Source organism: Colias philodice, chromosome 23 (assembly GCF_061535455.1).
Source record: "Colias philodice isolate Cphi_HAF_F1 chromosome 23, ilColPhil1 Martin Lab GWU primary, whole genome shotgun sequence".
Classification (NCBI taxonomy): Eukaryota; Metazoa; Arthropoda; class Insecta; order Lepidoptera; family Pieridae; genus Colias; species Colias philodice.
This window is the reverse complement of record NC_143108.1, coordinates 6057984-6078253: the sequence shown is the minus strand read 5'-3', so window position 1 is coordinate 6078253 and position 20270 is coordinate 6057984. Positions and strand designations below refer to the sequence as shown.

Genomic DNA, 20270 nt, shown 5'->3' with positions numbered 1-20270 from the left:
ACTTTCGCATTTATACTATTAGTAATTATAGGATAATAATTAGCATTTTTAAACCCAAATGAAAGATATGCATCGTAATAATTATATTACACTATAACGGTCCGCCCCGGCTTCGCCCGTGGTACATATTTCGCAATAAAAGGTAGCCTATGTTCTTTCTCAGAGTCTAAAGATTGTCTGTGCCAAATTTCATCAAAATCGATTGAGAGGTTGAAAACAAGGCGTGAAAACCATACATACATACATAATTACAAACCTTTCCTCTTTATATTATTAGTATATATATGACATTAATATCAATTTTTTTTTGTATAATATACAACCCGATATTGAACAACATACTAATAGTTTTTAAGCATTAAATCTCATTTATTTTTTTTAAAATAAGTTTGTTAAAATTTTCTAACGATGACAGTGTAAGTAAACAATATTCTTTCCTTCCTTGTACAAATTACTATACAGGAATATAATTGCGAATAAATAATATATTTATTTATTAGAGCCGCTGGTTTATTTATAGCCCAAGTATAAACACGATATAGAGGCATATAAAATATAACAAAATTGTGTTGTTTGGTCAGTCGTACTGTAACCATGAAGCGATTAGTAATAATACTTCTTATGGTTCATATAGTATTTTCATATCCTAAGCATAAGCATAAGCATAGTGATAAAACTATTTATACAGGGTGTAATCGTTAAGTGTGCACAGGCGAATATTCCGTAAGTATTGCAGATATAAAAAAAAACTTTAAACTGATATCGAAAGCCCTTTACCTAATGAATAAAATGACAATAATAACCTTTTAAAAATAAAACGGGAAATATCCAAAAATTTTACATCAAACACGCCCGTACATTTAATTTCCCATACATTTTTGTATTCAAAGCAAATGTTCGGAGTGACATCCTCGTTTTGGAATACCACTATATTCCATATCGAGCCCTATTTACAGTTTCTAAATGAATTTTCATAAAAATTTACGATATTATTTAAGCACAATGCCAAAAAAGAACCAAAACCTTTCATATTACATGTTGGGGATAGTCATATCTCATACTAAATGTATGCTCGTGTTTGATGTAAAATTTTTGGATATTTCCCGTTTTATTTTTAAAAAGTTATTGTTGTCATTTTACTCATTAGGTAAAGGGCTTTCGATATCAGCTTAAAGTTTTTTGGTATCTGCAATAGTTACGGAATAATCGCCTGTGCACACTTAACGATTACACCCTGTATATGAAGAATATGAAGAATAAAATATGAAATCACATGGATTTCAACTTGAATCTGGGAAGAACGTCAGGAATTTTGTTTGGATCAGCTAGAGTGATGTAAATCCCAATTTGCAACTTCGAAAAGGTTCTCGCTGAGCATCACGTGATAAACTAACTTTTAAGACCTTCTCATAGAACGAGCGGTTTTGCCAATATTTTGCTTCAAACGGGAGCAAAACTAAAAATTTCAAATTTTCGGAAAAAACAGACCATCTTTGAAGGGCCACAGCTTAGTTGTTAGGGTTTAGAGAGATGCGGTTAGGCTAAATTGTTTGTTAATGTTACTTGTTGGAAACGCATAGTTTATGACTTTTAGAGAAAAAAGTGAAAAAAGTCCAAAATTTTCGCAGTTTATCACGTGGTACGCAGCGAGCACAACTTTTTCGAAGTTGCAAATTGGGATTTACATTACCTTAACTGATCCAAACAACATACCAAAAATGCAGCACTACATCATGTTTTGCGAATTTAGGGTTTTTTAATGTCAATTTCTACCTGCTTTACTATACCAAATATGCAATGTCAATTCGGGAGAGTTAGAGCTCCGTGGGGGCCTTGCATCTCTTGTGAAGAGTAAGTTTCATCTTTCTTTATCTATACCTACTAATATTATAAAGCTGAAGAGTTTGTTTGTTTTTTGAACGCGCTAATCTCAGGAACTACTGGTCCGATTTGAAAAAAAAAGGCTGTAGGCTATATAATATCATCACGCTAAGACCAACAGGAAAAATGCGGATAAAACTGCAGGGCACAGCTAGTGATCTATTAAATAATAGGTGCGTATAAAAGGTAAGTCTGAAACCGCATATAGACGGCCATAACTAAGGTATTACGAGCGAATGAAAAATTTGACATTTGTTTACATTTTAAGTAATAATAATAGGCAATATATCATCACGCTAAGACCAACAGGAGCACTGTGGGTAATACCGCGGGGCACAGCTCGTAAATAATATCTAATACAGTTTTATGAATGATTTTAAAGCATTGATTTTCTTTTCAGTCACATGTGGATTTTCAGAAAAGCTGGAAAAGACTGCTAAGAACAGAAGAGTTGAGTTAAAACAGACCCAAGTTCTGATAGCAAAAGTACATTGTACCTATTCCTTTGAAGAATAATAAATATATACATTAAAGTATTATTGATTTTTATTCTATAACTAGCTTTAGCTTGCGGGTTCACTCGCGTGGTACTCGGATTAAAAGTAGCCTTTGTGCTAATCCAGACTATACTCTATCCCTGTTCTAAATTTCATAAAGATCCGATCAGCTGTTTTTGCGTGAAAGAGTAACAAACATTATAATATATTCTTACAAACTTTCATGTTTATAATATTATAGTAGGACTAGAGAACCCGCATAGTTCCCGCTACCGTGGGATTTCCGACTGAAGAATATTTATCCTTCCTCGTACATATTACTCATCTATATTTCTTTTCTATACATATAATAAAATCGTAGGAAAGTCAAAACTGTACATTGAATATTTTTTTAAAAGAATACTTGATCCATGATCTATAATCGATATAGAAGCCAAAAATATAGTTTTTAGAATTTTTGTCTGTTTGTCGGTTTGTCTGTTTATCTGTTTGTCTGTATGCGGGCTAATCTCAGAAAGTACTGCATAGATTTACTTTAAATTTTGCATGAATATTCCTAAGAGGTCGGGTGAGGATATTATATACATATTATTATGATAATATCACCTTTGGGGGAGGAGCTGTGAACCTTTATTTTTCTTACATATTCTGTGTACTACGACAGCGTACAATCTAAAGACTCATGTTTAAATGTTGGTTTCGAGTAAGCCTTACAAAATATAAACTATGTTATTTACGTAATTTAGGCAGAGAAACAGTTTAATGAATTTAGTAGTATAAAGACAAATTTGAAACAGCGCCATCTATGAGATTTCGTAAAAATTAAATCAATTTACATGTTAACACTACTGAACATACTGTTGAAAATTAATAATTTAAATATAATCATGTTATTTATTTAACTCTTTAACCCATATCTTCCCTTCCTTATAAGGTGCGCTTATAATTCGGGTGAATATACTACATTTTTAAAAGTGAGGGTAGATGTTTATTATTTTAAGTCAAACTAGACACCATTACAGTTAATCTAATATTGATGGTGTTCAGTGGTTACATTTTTAAAAATCTTCGTGTTTTATAAATTTATAAAGAAAAGAAAAATTCGATCACGAGGCGGGACTCGAACCCGCATCCTTTAGTGATCGAATTTTTTCTATTCTTTATAAATTTATCTTAATATATATATATAAATCTCGTGTCACAATGTTTGTCCTCAATGGACTCCTAAACCACTTAACCGATTATAATAGAATTCGCACACCATGTGCAGTTCAATCCAACTTGAGAGATAGGATAGTTTTAACATGTAGGTACCACGGGCGAAGCCGGGGCGGACCACTAGTTGTTTATAAATTTATATTGATAAAGCATTTGAATGTCATAAACACCACTTGAAAATTGATGATTTGAGTGGCAGCGAGGATTAACTGGAAATTAGTAATCATCCGCTTCGTCAATTTTTGACTGAAGTTAATGTCCAACCATTGGATGTATCTCGGGTAATTTTGGAGGATATTTTTCAGGAAGGAGAGAAGGGGCAGCCAACAGTGGCAGTTTTAGTACCGAAAAAAAAATTGTTTGTTTGTAAAGTAGGTTTACGATCGAGATGTTTACGTGATAACGTCTTATTGGTGGCAGCGCTCGAGATGAGACGAGAGATCGGTCCGTCTCTCTCTCGTTATACCTGCGATCGCGCTCGTGAGGTTTTGGTGTGACACAAGTTTCTGAACATGTCACCCGACTAAAACAATTTTAAAAACGTTATTATCACGTTAAAAAATGTTATTGCCAAATGAAACGTAAATTTTGCACTCACAACTGTACAAGTTATGATTTTTATTCTGACTTTGCTGTTATCTGATTATAATATTTATCGTTATGGCTATCGAGGTACCGACCGTACTGGGATGAGAGTACGTGATATACTCATCATCCAGGATTGCTTAGAGCGTTTTCACACTGAAAAAGATGTTTTCTTTGAATCGTAGTTGCTTCATTTATTTATTTTTAATCATTTTACATAATATAATTTATATTTGCCCATTTTCATTATATTTTATAAATAAAATGGAACCAACATAACTTTGTTGTGTATCATTTCTCTATGAATAACCCGTAGGCATATTTTCCGAGCGCCCCATTTAAGGTGCGGTTCTGAAATTATAAAAAGTTAATGTATACTTTTGCCTAATATAAGCTCAAGCTCATCTTTTTATATATAAAAACCGGCCAAGTGCGAGTCGGGCTCGCGCACAAAGGGTTCCGTAGCAGCAAATATAATAAATTACAGTTAAATCAACCTATCTCAAAAACTATAAGAGATACTTTGATCAAACCAAAAATCGTTGAAAGAGTTAATTAGCATGCATCACCTCTATTTTTTTTAGAATTTTATACCCCGTAGTTATAAAAATAGAGGGGGGGGGACATACTTTTTACGACTTTGAGAGCTGATATCTCAAAAACCGTTCACTTTAAGAAAAATGTTTTTTAGAAAACTTTATATCATTTTAAAAGACCTTTCCATTGATACCCCACACGGGTATGTACATCGAAAAAAAAAATTTCATCCCTCAGTTACATGTATGGGGGGCCCCACCCCCAATTCTTTTTTTTACTATTTAGTGTCATATTTTTGTAGCGGTTCATACAACACATATTCCCATCAAATTTCATCACTGTAGTACTTATAGTTTCCGAGTAAATCGGCTGTGACAGACGGACAGACGGACAGACGGACAGACGGACATGACGAAACTATAAGGGTTCCGTTTTTGCCATTTTGGCTACGGAACCCTAAAAATGAATAGCAAAATGTGTTGGTAAGCGCATAACTCGAGAACGGCTGAACCGATTTCGATAATTCTTTTTTTATTATATTCCTTGAAGTACGAGGATGGTTTTTATGTAGAGAAAACGTAAATATGTACCACGGGCGAAGCCGGGGCGGACCGCTAGTTTTTAGATAAAAATAACAAAAACAACTTATTTATTAAAATTTAGTAGATAAAAGAAATTATGTTACGATTTTATAAGAAAACACAGTATATTTATTAGGCGGCGGTGATCTCTTTCATGCAAAAGATATTCATCAGCTCAATAAAATTGAATAGTATGTTGTTAGTTATTCTTTAAATTCACAGATTGTAAGTAATGAGCATTTCCGCATGCAAGTTGTATCGTAGTTTAGATATATCATAGTTTTGACACATTAAAGTTCCAACAAAACCCTCAAATTTTTGAGCAGAGTTGAGCAAGATAATTTAAAAAATGTGCCGTGTTAAGTATTATAGAAAAGGTTAGTTCGTTGATAATTATTATTTCTTCATCATTTACATGTTGTTAAATGTTAGTAAAAATAAACTTTGACTGTTAATACTTTTGTTCAGTATTTAGCTGTATGATTATTGCTTGGTAATTAATATATTTTCATGTCGTATACCTAATTATAAACGTAAGTGTGATGTGAGCTGGATTTATTTTTACACACTCACAGCCATATATTTTATATTAAAATAGTGTTAATAGTGTAAATCATAATATTTTTTCACAATTAAAAAATATATTTCCTTTTTAGGGTTCCGTAGCCAAAATGGCAAAAACGGAACCCTTATAGTTTCGTCATGTCCGTCTGTCCGTCTGTCCGTCTGTCCGTCTGTCACAGCCGATTTACTCGGAAACTATAAGTACTACAGTGATGAAATTTGATGGGAATATGTGTTGTATGAACCGCTACAAAAATATGACACTAAATAGTAAAAAAAAGAATTGGGGGTGGGGCCCCCCATACATGTAACTGAGGGATGAAATTTTTTTTTTCGATGTACATACCCGTGTGGGGTATCAATGGAAAGGTCTTTTAAAATGATATAAAGTTTTCTAAAAAACATTTTTCTTAAAGTGAACGGTTTTTGAGATATCAGCTCTCAAAGTCGTAAAAAGTATGTCCCCCCCCCTCTATTTTTATAACTACGGGGTATAAAATTCTAAAAAAAATAGAGGTGATGCATGCTAATTAACTCTTTCAACGATTTTTGGTTTGATCAAAGTATCTCTTATAGTTTTTGAGATAGGTTGATTTAACTGTAATTTATTATATTTGCTGCTACGGAACCCTTTGTGCGCGAGCCCGACTCGCACTTGGCCGGTTTTATTTCTGATGGCGTTGGCATCGAATTAAACCGCGCTGTCGTTTCGTTCACTAAAAGTGATGTTATGAGGACCGAATATGTAGCCGCTTCAACTTACGGAAACGAGAGTAACCTGCGTTGTCTGTTAGTTATTGTATAGTCGAATTTAACGTTAGATGGAAATTGGAATCTAAATACATATTATATTTATACTTATATTAAATCTGTACATGAAATATATTTCCTAAATAACTATCACGGGGTGATTAGGGATCGACACTGATGCCAAAAAAGCAAACAATAAAATTTTTGTCCGTCTGTCTGTCCGTATAACCGTTATAGAAACAAAAACTACTCGACGGATTTAAATGAAACTTGGTACAACCTTAATGGTTAAAGTTACACAGAAATCATGTATGAAAGAAATGTTCTCCTTATTATAGGTATAAAAAATATCTCCCGACATCATAAATGTCGATCTTTTATGGTTGACTCACAATAACACGTGTAACTTCTGATAGCTTAGGAGTTCGAAGCTTTCTAATTATATTTGTCTATAACACTCTCAGTCCGTTTTAACTCAATTTTTATTTTCATGCATCAGTGCCACCTAAAAAATCTTTATCTCGAAATTCGAGCAAAGCTAAGAAAATGAGAAATAAGACTTCTCAAGAATCGTTAGTAATATAGGTAATCGTTAGGCTTACTGTAGGCCGAAAACAACATGTGTTATGCCGAGAACCTGAAACCGCTTCACAACGAGAATTGCGGCTCACAGCTGACCGCGAGCGGCATGTACTATTCCGTGAGACCGAAACCTTCACTGAGAGGGTATAACGTCTCACAGCTGATCACAGCCGTCATATTTTATCTCGAGATTCTGAAACTTTTACTCAATATGAAGACCGTTTGACAAATGATAGGGTGCACCATAATATTATTCGATCTCTTGAAGATGAACATGAGCATAAGCAATGACTAAAGTAGGGACGCGAATATTACAATTAATTGAGACAAAAACGATTAATAAGTTTGTTTAATGAAAGATTAAGAATTGAAAATATTCGGTCTCTGAAAACGGACGAATAGCGAGAGGCCCCTCTTACTGCAGACAGATTTCGACATAGTCTTAATGACTTAGAGGTAAACATAGAAGATCAATCTACGAATTCGGTGGTGGGGTCCGACAAATATAAAAGTGGGTTTGCTTATAACCTCACAATTGATTACAGACCATCTTCTGTATAGGCGATTTTAACGTAGTATGTTCTTTTTGTAATGCTTTATTAAGTGGAGTAAGGAGTCGGCTTTCGTTTGAAGATACACCGGAACCTTTGAAATCACTACTTTTAGAGGAACATGTGCAATCTAAATAGTTCTTATAAATAAATAAATCATTTATTTTCCTCACAAAAACTTATAACTACACTAACAAAATTTGCACGTAAACATAAGGCCGTAGCCTGTAGTGCAGATCGCCAGGCACTCCCCAAGAAACATTTAGTTTGTGGTACCGAGCGCGAAAGAAAGTCATCGTGTTTTTGTTTTGTTACTATGTAAACTAACGTAATTTAATACTTAGGTACAATATATTCTATAACGGTGCGCTCAAACTGTTTATCTACATTTAATTTAGATTATTATTTGAAATACTAAGTAATGTAGAATTTAAATCACATTCATTCATGTTTTCCTCAGATATTCGATTTCCTCCGATTTTAAGATTTTCTTATCAGAGTGTTCAATTTTAATGTAGTTAAATTATATAAAAGACAATTAAGAACATTCAAAAATAAAGTGTCACGTATTTTTTTTAAACGACGAATGACGAAAAACGACGTAATCGCGGACGAAGTCGCGGGCAACAGCTAGTACAGGAATATAATTTGCGAATAAATAATATATTTATTAGAGTCGCTGGTTTATTTATAGCCCAAGTATAAACACGATAACGCTCTAAGTATAAGGCATATAAAATATAATAAAATTGTGTTGTTTGGTCAGTCGTACTGTAACCATGAAGCGATTAGTAATAATACTTCTTATGGTTCATATAATATTGTCATATCCTAAGCATAATCATAAGCATAAGCATAGTGATCCAGAACATAAGCATAAGCATAAGCATTGTGATCCAGAACATAAGCATAAGCATAAGCATAGTGATCCAGAACATAAGCATAAGCATAAGCATAGTGATCCAGAACATAAGCATAAGCATAAGCATTGTGATCCAGAACATAAGCATAAGCATAAGCATTGTGATCCAGAAAATAAGCATAAGCATAAGCATAGTGATCCAGAAAATAAGCATAAGCATAAGCATAGTGATCCAGAAGATGAATATATGAACTTGAGTAAGTTTAAATTTAATCCTGGACTAAACAACAGCATTGATAATAATTACGAGTATATGGTAAAAGTAACAGAATGTCCATTGGGGAACGTTAGAGCTCCGTGGGGGCATTGCATCACTTGTGAAGAGTAAGTAGCATCTTTCTTTATTAATAATATCTATTCATTTCATTATTGCACGTACAAAACATAATATTTTAAAATATTATATTTATTTGAACAAGATGATTAACAGACTTTTTTAACATAAATTTTTGCTTCTAAAAATCTACATTGCCTTGGTAGTGGTAAAAAAAGAGTACGTATACGCGCGTATAACATTTTTGTCTGAAACCGCTAATAGACCACCATCTATATCTATCTTATAATATAAAAATGAATCGCAAAATGTGTTGGTAAGCGCATAACTCGAGAACGGCTGAACCGATTTCGATAATTCTTTTTTTATTATATTCCTTGAAGTACGAGGATGGTTCTTATGGAGAGAAAACGTAAACATGTACCACGGGCGAAGCCGGGGCGGACCGCTAGTATTATATAAAATGAAACCCGTTTCTCGTTGCCACGGCATCACCGTGTGAACGGCCGAACCGATTTCAATAATTATTTTTTTATAAATAATTATTGAAATTTTGTTGTTGGACAAACAAACAAACTCTTCGGCTTTATAATATTATATTAGTAATAGCAGATGTATTATTTTTGTTCCAGGTACAAGCTAATAACAAAGCATAATGGACAAAATTGTTTAACGTAAATCATCATCATCATCGATTTAGAGATGATAACAGACAATCTTCCTTGTAACATAATGTCTTAAAGTAAGTATTATCACAGTAGTACAATATTATAGGAAACTAACAAACACCTTATTAAACCACCTTCATAGTTTAAACACCAAACGAAATGTTAAGGCGCTGTATGTGAAAAATGATTTTCCCGGTTTTCCCGCTTTTCTGTTGAAATGTTTCCTGAATTTTCTTTGCTACAAACCTCACGGAGCCAGAGACCTTTCCAACGAATGCAAAACCATGGAAATCGGTTCGTGCGTTCTGGAGTTATAGCGTCAGGAAGGAAAACCCGACTTATTTTTATATAGTAAAAAAAGAAGATATTGTAATACTGTGGTATTATTTCCATTGTGGACTGTAGACAAATGACAACCAATTGGATTTTTTTAAGAAAACCAATTTTCTGTCAAATAGACAAATAGTAAATAAATACATTTAATTCCACATTCTTTTATTTCATTTATCCCTCAAAGCTAGTAAAAAAAATGTTTTAGATGTTTTAAAATAAACAATTTTATTTTAAATTTTTATTATTAACAAAGAGCGTGTGTGCCGAGCACACCTGTCAGAAGTGAAACTTCTTTGGGAAGATTCAAAGATGCCAAAATCGTCGACTTACTCCATGACGTGACGGTATTGCCATTACGAAAAAATCTAAACTATAAAATGCAGCTCCTTTAAGAGGTAACAATAAAAAGTATAAATTATACGAGAAAAGTATAAAATGTAATTATGTTTGTTGGTAAAATATCAAATATTAATATTGATAAAATATGTAATATAAACATAAGAACTAAGAACCGAATCGCTGTTATTATTTTAGAAAATAAATGAGTGTTTAGCATTTTTTCAGTTTAGATTAGACATATTTAATTGAATATTAAAAAAGCCTTCCCTGCGAAGTTTTCATTAATTAGAATCGTTAAGATAAGGTATTCTTAAAATAATGTTATATTTGAAATTGTCGTGAAATTGTAAGCGGAAAATTGTCGTATTTTCAAAAATACAAAATAATTTAATAATTGTCTCGTAATTGTAACAGTAAAAGATTAATGTATTATTGTACAATATAATATTACTTCCTTGTTAATTTACAATTATTATTTATTGTTTTGACTGACCGGTTGGCTTAGTTGGTAGTGACCCTGCCTTCCAAGCCAGAGGTCGCGGGTTCGATTCCCACCCAGGGCAAATATTTGTGTGATGAATATAGATGTTTGCTTTGTGTCTGGGTGTCAATTATCTGTATAATATAAGTATCTATTTAAAATTATATTTATGTATGTTTGTCAGCTATCTAGTTTCCATAACACAAGCGAAAGCTTAGTGGATCAGATCGTGCCGTGTGTCAAAATTGTCCTGGAATATTTATTTATTTTGTTTTATTTTACACCCAAATCATATTTATGCACTCATGAAATAAGTTTTCCACGAAACCACAGGTTACTTATATACTAAATACTAAATACTTACATACTACTTACTTACGTAAAGTCAGACACACATAAAATTGCTACTTGTAACAATAATTCCAAACACTTCCAACTAATTCTATCAATTCGCTTTACAATAAAAGATTTTGTAGAATATATTAATTTTCTGTGAAAAGGCGTTCAAACTCGTGTTCCGCCATTTTCAATTTATATATCCAAATAATCAGTAAGAAACTAGATAAAATATAAGGTAAAAAGGTATTTATTGCGTACTAGATTTCCGACCGCGGTTTCACCCACGTTTTCAAAGAAAAACCCGCATAGTTCCCGTTCCTGTAGGATTTCTAGCCTATGTTTTATTCTGGGTCTTCAACTATCTACATACAAAATTTCATTGTAATCGGTTCAGTAGTTTTTACGTGAAAGAAAAACCAACATCCATCCATCCATCCTCACTAACTTTCGCATTTATAATATTAGTAGGATTTTAATTGGCAAGTATAATTATCAGTATATATATATTCCATTTTAGCAGAAATTGCAACACGTTAGAGCCATTTAAAAAAATAATGGAGTGAGTTTGACAGGAATGGACCATTAGTCACCGATATTGGATGCGAATGTCATGAAAATATGTTAAAATAATTTGGAAAATCCAAAAGTGCACGCCTCATAATTTTTTTTAATAATTATTTATTAATTATTATTTTTGTTTATTTAATAACAATTAAACCACATCGAATCAGACCCTGAAAAATGAAAGGGTTCTATTCCTGAGCATACTCAAGCGTAAGAGAAAAAAAAAGACTCGATTAGTAAAGTATTTCGGTCGCTATCGTGTTAACAAGAAAAAGGATCCGCACATACAGACACACGGACGTCCAAGACAGAACTTTTTTAAACTGTTTTTTAACTAGTTTAAATAACAAAAATGACATCAAAAATATCATGAATGTTAAAAATAGTGTTTTTTCTTAATATGTGTGTGTGTATGTATTACCTTACAAGTGCAATGTATGATACATAAAGACATTTTAAGTTTGAAAAATCAGATATTTTACGCGAAGTGACAGTAGTACCCACCTCAACGCTTCGCTTATGAGGCGTGCAAAATTCTTTCATAAAAGCGAAAAACGCTTATGAATTAAATACAAATAGAGGGAAGATGGGTTTTAATGTCGTTGGTGCATGACTTGAAAAAATCAGATTTGTATAAATATTTTAAAAGGTTTTTAGAGACAAGTCATATAAAATTTATTTGAAACCTGAAAATAAATAATATGTGAAAAAGTTCTTCAGATACAATATACCAAGAATCCATTACAAAGATTATATATTTTATTCTAATATATACAGAATATAATATATTAAAATCTTTATAATCTATTTATTTTATAGTTTCCTTTATAGTTTCATATTTCATATGAACAGGGAAATACAAAAATTATCGTATTCTTATACAGTTAATTTATTATACCTAGTTCTGACTTAATACAAATATTAATTAAACTACAAAAAATATTTAAAAAAATATTTGTAGTTTAATTAATAATATATTTGTCTTTGGCAATTTAAGACTTTATACTCACTAATAATCTCTCGATTACTAGTAAAGTCCTGTGTCCCCTAGTGGGGTAAGGGGCAGATGCATTATGCATACATCTGTTGCACTGATCGATTTTCTTTAGGTACAAATAGGTGATCAGCCTTCTGTGTTCTGCCAGACCGAGACATTTTGGTTCTTCGTCTCCACCGGGATCGAAGGAAAAAAACCTCGATTAATATAGCGTATAAATAATTGCACCTTGCAGTGGTGGCTCAGTCATGATGAGCTTGGACTTCAAATCAATAAGCAGTGTTGCAGGCGTGTGTGCAGGAAGTAAATTGATTTTTCAATTTATCTGCGCTTGTACCATCGCCACTGCTATACACTATACAGTCAAGGAAAACATTGTGAGGAAACCGAAATGTCGAAGAATCATAAGTTATAATTATTACATTTTAAAGCACACATAGATACGTCCTAAACATGATGAAGCAATAAACTTGCGATAAAAACCGCAATAATGAACAAGTATCAATAAATAAATAAAATAAAATAAATCTTTATTTCACCTTTAGATTAAATACAAAATTGAATATGAGGCTCTGGTTCTCTTGCTAGGCATAGCCTGTGTTAAGAGAGCCAGTCCCTTCCCTTAATACATCTTGGTCTTGATAAAGGTAAAAATCAATGGTTTATAATATATTCCAAAGTGTTACTTCATATTATGTACCTACTGCTCTTGAAAATAAGGAAGTGAATTAAGGAAGAACATTAAATTTTTGAAAACAATAATGTCAGATCAAAAGACAATCATCCACTTATTGAAGTAGTTTTAAAGGTTGAAAATAATAGTATTGATGATAAACGCACAAAAAGATCACTTGAAGAACATAAGGATTATGAATATATAAATTCTAATGGAATGCAGGAAGTTCCGTAGATACTGCTTTCCGAAACGGTGGTAAATTTTAAAATATGTAATGACGTTTCAAAAGTGCTTCTATAAGAAGTCTAATTGAATGAATAAATGTTTGAGTTTGAGTTTGAGTTCTGGTTTTAAGGGCTATTATCTATCCGTGCTCCCGTGGTTTTACAAGATCTCTGTGGGGACACTGTATTAACTGTGAACAGTAAGTTATTTATTTCCTTTGAAACCGGATTAACATAAAATAGTTTGTTCTGGTGTTGCAAATAAATAAATAAATCCAAGCAACGATCGTCACTAACAAATTAATTTAAATTTTAATGCATTCTATTCTGATAACTATACTAACATTACAAAGCTGAATTCTTAGGAACTACATCCATTTTGAAAAAATCTTTCAGTGTTTGATAGTCCATTTATCTAGGAGAGCTATATGTTTATATCATGCCACCACCCACTATAGTTTGGTGCTCAGACCAACAGGAGCGTAGAAATACGGGTAAAACCACAGAGCACAGTATTATTTATGTATATGTAAAATATGATAAGAAATGCAACGATAAACTCTGAACGAAAGTTATCTCAGTCAGTTTATTGTAATCATGAAGCGGTGTCTCGAATTAGTCGCAATTATTTTATCTCTTAATATTTGCGTAAATTCATATTCCGTGTATCCTAAGAAATCAGAAATAGCTGGCCATGAAGAAGTTAGAGTAATAGATATTATGAGTGATGAAATTCTAAATGACGTCACGTTACTAAATGTTTTACCAAATATGCAATCATGTGCATTCGGAAGAGTTAGAGCTGCGTGTGGACTTTGCATCACTTGTAAAGAATAAGTTTTATCTTTCTTTATCTATACCTATAAATATTATAAAGCAAAAGAGTTTGTTTGTTTTTTGAACGCGCTAATCTCAGGAACTACTAAAAAAAAGGGCTATAGGCTATATAATATCATCACGCTAAGACCAACAGGAAAAATGCGGATAAAACTGCGGGGCATAGCTAGTGAGCTATTTGGTAATAGGTGGGTATAAAAGGTAAGTCTAAAACCGCATATAGACGACCATAACTAAGGTATTACGAGCGAATGAAAAATGTGACATTTGTTTACATTTTAAGTAATATTACACTATTACAATGGCGTATACACAAGCAGAGTCTTGTTTTTTTGAACGCGCTAAACTCAGGAACTGCTGGTCCCATTTCAAACATTCTATCGGTGTTAGGTAGCCCATTTATCGAGGAAGGCCATAGCCTACACTCTATAGGCTATATATCATCACGCTAAGACCAACAGGAGCGCTGCGGGTAAAACCGCGGGGCACAGCTCGTTAATAATATCTAATACAGTTTTATGAATTATTTTAAAGCATTGATTTTCTTTTCAGATACATGAGGATTTTCGGAAAAGCTGGAAAAGAATGCTAAAAACAGAAGAGTTGAGTTAACCCTAGAACACTAACCTTATTTTTCGACGTTTGATACTAACCTTCGTCGTTTCGACTACGCTGTTTATTGGAGGGGATTTAGGGGTTTAATTAAAATAATATATTTGTAGTTATGTTTTTATTTTAAGGACAATGTATTAATCTACATATAAAAATATTAAAATACTTATTTTAACATATTTTTAATTCAAACAGTCATCAAAATGAGATCATAGTTTACACGCTTTATGAACATTCTTAAAATTTTTGAAAAATTCGTACATATAACATATATCACTAAATTGCTCGAAATAAACTATTAATTACAAAAATAATATCTGAAAAATTAATTAAAAATATAATTTTGATAATAGCTTAGGATCTAAAACATTTGTGACACACATAAAGTTTGTGTTCCCCACACAACGATTTTTTGCACTTAGTGCACCTATTTTTAGTCTACCTTTGCTTTACGGAGAGACATATAACATATATGTTTCTTTTATTTTGCTGTGGAGGAACATTAGCAGCATTTCTTTGCTCAGTCTCATTTATAACATTCACATTACTTCTTCCTGGCATGTTTAAAATTTATGTGATTGAGTCCCGCAGAGTATCAGTAATGTCATCAGTAATTATACCTGAAAAACATTGAAGAGGATCTAAAATATCTTGAAAAAAGCGTACAGGCCCACGTGCTATGTATCTATGTTCCTTGAAGGTCTTCTGCTTTGTGACCTTGTCTGTTGTGGTGACCATATGTGTTTATCTTTCCCAAGAAGAATGGTACGCGATGGTCTTATAATCAAATCGCTAGGGTCAGCTGAAGTGGTTGCTTGGTGCTAGAAGTGTTTCGTCTTCAATGGAACGTGGGGAGATGTCTCATTATCTTGATCTGGAAATTTTTCTTTATTTACAGTAGAAACTTCATCATCACTCTCCGTTTCATGCCTCATCAGCCTCAATGTGGTCTTCAGATTGTCTCCCAGATGAATCCTCATCGCTTTCGACTTCTAATAATAACATATGAATCGTATCTAAAAAAATAAAATATTCGGCACCATTATAAATGATAAAATAACGTAATTTTAACTTAACTAAATAGTACGAAAAGTTACGTTAATACTAACCTTCGTCGATGTGACGAGCCATGGTTGCTGGAACAGCGCGTGTGGACCTTCCATGCACAAAGCGCTACCGTCCATCGCAAGCGCAACGGGTCGGCTGAGATTAGCTGAAGTTAGAAAACCATACGGTCGCGCGCGTAAAAGTTATAGCGATTTTTTTGGTGACGCGTCGTCGAATCGACGAAGGTTAGTAATCTAGGGTTAAAATAGACCCAAGTTTTGATAGCAAAAGTACATTGTACCTATTCCTTTGAAGAATAATAAATATATTAGAGTATTATTGGTTTTTATTCAATTTATAAGTAGCTAGCTGAAGCTTGCGGGTTCACTCGCGTGGTACTCGCATAAAAAGTAGCCTATGTGCTAATCCAGACTATACTCTATCCCTGTTCCAAATTTCATAAAGATCCGATCAGCTGTTTTTGCGTGAAAGAGTAACAAACATTATATATTCTTACAAACTTTCATGTTTATAATATTACTAGCGGTCCGCCCCGGCTTTTCCCGTGGTATCTACATGTTTTAACTATCCTATCTCTCAAGTTGGATTGAACTGCACATGGTGTGTGAATTTTATTATAATCGGTTTAGTGGTTTAGGAGTCCATTGAGGACAAACATTGTGACACGAGATTTATATATTTTAAGAAGATAGTAGGAATAGAAAACCCGCATAGTTCCCGCTACCGTGGGATTTCCGAGATAAAACCTATCCTATGTGTTAATCTAAATTTGCCCTGTATAATCTATATGTATGCTAAATTTCATTGTAATCGGTTCAGTAGTATTTGAATGAAAGAAGAACAAACATACATACACATACATCCATCCTCACAAACTTTCGCATTTATAATATTAATAATTATAGGATAATAATTAGCATTTTTAAACCCAAATGAAAGATATATACACCGTAATATATGGCATTAATATCATTTTTTTTTTCAGACGACATTGAGCAACATACTAATAGTTTTTATGCATTAAATCTCATTTATTTTTTTAAATACATATTTAAGTGTGTTGAAATTTTTAACGATGACAGTGTAAGTAAACAATATTCTTTCCTTCCTTGTACAAATTACTATACAGGAATATAATTTGCGAATAAATAATAAAAATATTAGAGCCGTTAGTTTATTTTGAGCCCAAATATTAACACGATAAAGCTCTATAAGGCAAATAAAATATAACAAAAATGTGTTGTTTGGTCAGTCGTACTGTAACCATGAAGCGATTAGTAATAATACTTCTTATGGTTCATATAATATTGTCATATCCTAAGCATAATCAGAGTAAGTTTAAATTTAATCCTGGGCTAAACAACAGCATTGATACTAATTTTATAGCAAATGTGGAACGATGTCCATCCGGGTACGTTAGAGCTCCGTGGGGGCCTTGCATCACTCGTAAAAAGTAAGTAGCATCTTTATTAATAATATCTATTTCATTATTGCACGTACAAAACACATTACATACAGTTCTCAGAAACTGATAATGCGCATAGAAAAATTCGTGACTGTTCGGCAACAGTCATATTCCCCGAGCCTCCGAAGACGATATGTATATAGAGTGGTTAAATGTATTTTCTTCATGCATAGTTTATAAGAATTATGAGTTTTATTGTGATTTTATGGTAAAAGAGATAAGTAACGAAATTTGTTTCGATAATTCAATGTAAGTTAATAGCGACGATAAGCCACACGATTGCGAATATACACACACCGGCACAATTAGCGGAACACAAACCGATGTGCGAGAACATCGTCTGGGATTTGAACGAATGGCAGCAGGTTCTCTTTACTGATGAGTGCAGAGTTCTTTTAAAACAGATCGATGGGAGACAGCGAATATGGAGACGCAAAGGAGACTAATTTTGAACACACAGTGGCTTATGGTGGCGGCTCGATTATGGTTTGGGGAGGGATATGTTTGGGAGCTCGCACGGAGGTCGTGATAATCACAGGAGGGATCATGACAGCAGATCGATACTTCAGAGAAATTTTAGAAGAACATGTTGTACCATTTGCCCTATTTATTGGTGACGACTTTATTCTAATGCAAGATAATGCTCGTACTTATAGAGCACAATCGGTACAGGCATATCTAAGCCACGTAGGTATACCGGTGATGCAGTGGCCAGCAAATTCCCCCAATATGAATCCAATAGAGCATGTCTGGGACTTGCTAAAAAGTAGGGTTAAATCCAGAATGCCACCCCCCAACAATCTGAATGAACTTGAAAACGCATTACTTGAGAAGTGGGAGCGGTTGCCTCAAGAAATCATCGATAACATAATCTGTAGCATGCCCAGACGAATGAAAACCGTAATCAGAGCAAGAGGGGGAAACACTCGATATTAATTTTGCTTTAATTTTATTGTTAAATCATTTAATGCATACTTTTTTATTTTTTGTGATGGTTCATAATTATCCAAAAATTTCACTTATTTCAAATTTCTTTATTTTTTCAATAAAAAATAACGAAGACTTTTCAAAGTCGTTGTTAAAAGATGTTAATCAATTTGTTAGTTTGTGTCTAATTACATTTTTGTCAAAAATATGCGTTATTATCTCATAGTCTCACTTTTTTTTTCTGTTCCGCTAATTGTGCCGGTGTGTATATATTTCTGTGCCTCCAGTGAATAAGGGAGTAAGACGAGTTATTCCCTTTGGTTTTTATTGCACCATTGGATTCAGCTCGTCAAAATACACAACATATCAAAAGGTCATATCTCTAGCTGCGTCCTAACCCATTTTTTCGAATGACCCAAACGGTATAAGTAGGGTGTGATTAACGGTATAAGTTACCTTATCCATCATTTTAGGCAATCGCAAAGGAACTATTCGTCTCGAGTCAAAAGTACCCACGAACACAAAGACGTATGTGTAGTTATACTTTTTGAATAAAGACTTAATTCATTTTGTTCCATCAGTCCTAACACTATTTTAGTATAAACGCATTTGTGTCATTTTTCTAACATGAGCATAAAGGAACAACTCTTTTAGTGTCATTGGTTCAAGTGACGACATGAGACAGTTTGGCATTAATGCCGTGTTGCTATTGGTCTATTAATTGAATACTGCACGGAAACAACACACCATACCTATTCCTTATTATTTTTAAATCGTTTTTTTCAATAAATCTCCAACAACAAATCTTTATATTTTTTAAAAAAGGTATTTATCAGTTAACTTGGGATACTAATATATTTCTACGGAAATTAACTATTTTTTGCAATAGATATTAAAAATACAGTTAACACATTAAGTGCGTTTAATGATATTATACTCTTTGTTTATATAAATACAGAACGATAATTGAATCATCTAAAAAAAGCCAACAAAAATGTTAAACTTATATTTTCTTCTTAAATAATTGGGTAAGTTTTTAAAAAAAAAACTCGATTTAATTTTTTTTTTAAATTATCTAACTACAATAATCAAGACAATAATATTATAGTCTATAATAGTCGCATAAAAAAAAGTATTTATAACCAGGCTTGACAATAATTATTAATTATGAATATTGTTTTCTCCGCATATAGCGTTTTAGCAACTGTGCTTTGGTAATTTGCCTTTTTTATAGGAAAAAAATCCGCAATATCGATACTTCTTCGGTCCTGCATTTTCGTAAACATTTTATGGATACTCTGGTACCACATATTTTGAAAAAATTGGGCTATTGTCACGTACCTAGAGTCTCTTCAAAGTGCGTGCCACAAGTCGTATTTGCATCCAAGGCACCTTCAAATCTGTGCTTAATTTTGCATAAAATCTTTGCGGCTCATTGCATTTTCTTTATTTATCTACATTATATTGATATTATATGATATAGACATTGTTAAAATTCTATATCATGCCGTAAAAAATCGCCACTGACCACCTATAACTTTTCCTGTATTAACTGAACATACAGGAATATGGTTTTCGGTCTTCTCTTATCTCTTTATAGTGCTTGTATCCTCAATGTATACCACCATGACATTGTGGCGTTGCCACTTTTATTATCTATATTTTACGAAACGAAACGCACTTGATCGAATTTTAAATTGATACGACAATTAATTTTCACTAGGACAATAGTTAATACGCAAAACGCAATACGCAGTTGATACGTATTTAATACCAATACTCAATGATTGTCTCCTGC

General features: G+C 32.9%; 1 long non-coding RNA gene across 1 annotated transcript; it reads left to right on the top strand.

Moving 5' to 3' along the window:
* The first annotated feature begins 587 nt into the window (after positions 1 to 587).
* Positions 588 to 15006, top strand: LOC149478077 (uncharacterized). Its single transcript, XR_016317499.1, has 3 exons — positions 588 to 624; positions 1751 to 1851; positions 14953 to 15006. It is a non-coding gene; the product is annotated as an uncharacterized LOC149478077 (long non-coding RNA).
* Positions 15007 to 20270: the final 5264 nt, after the last annotated feature.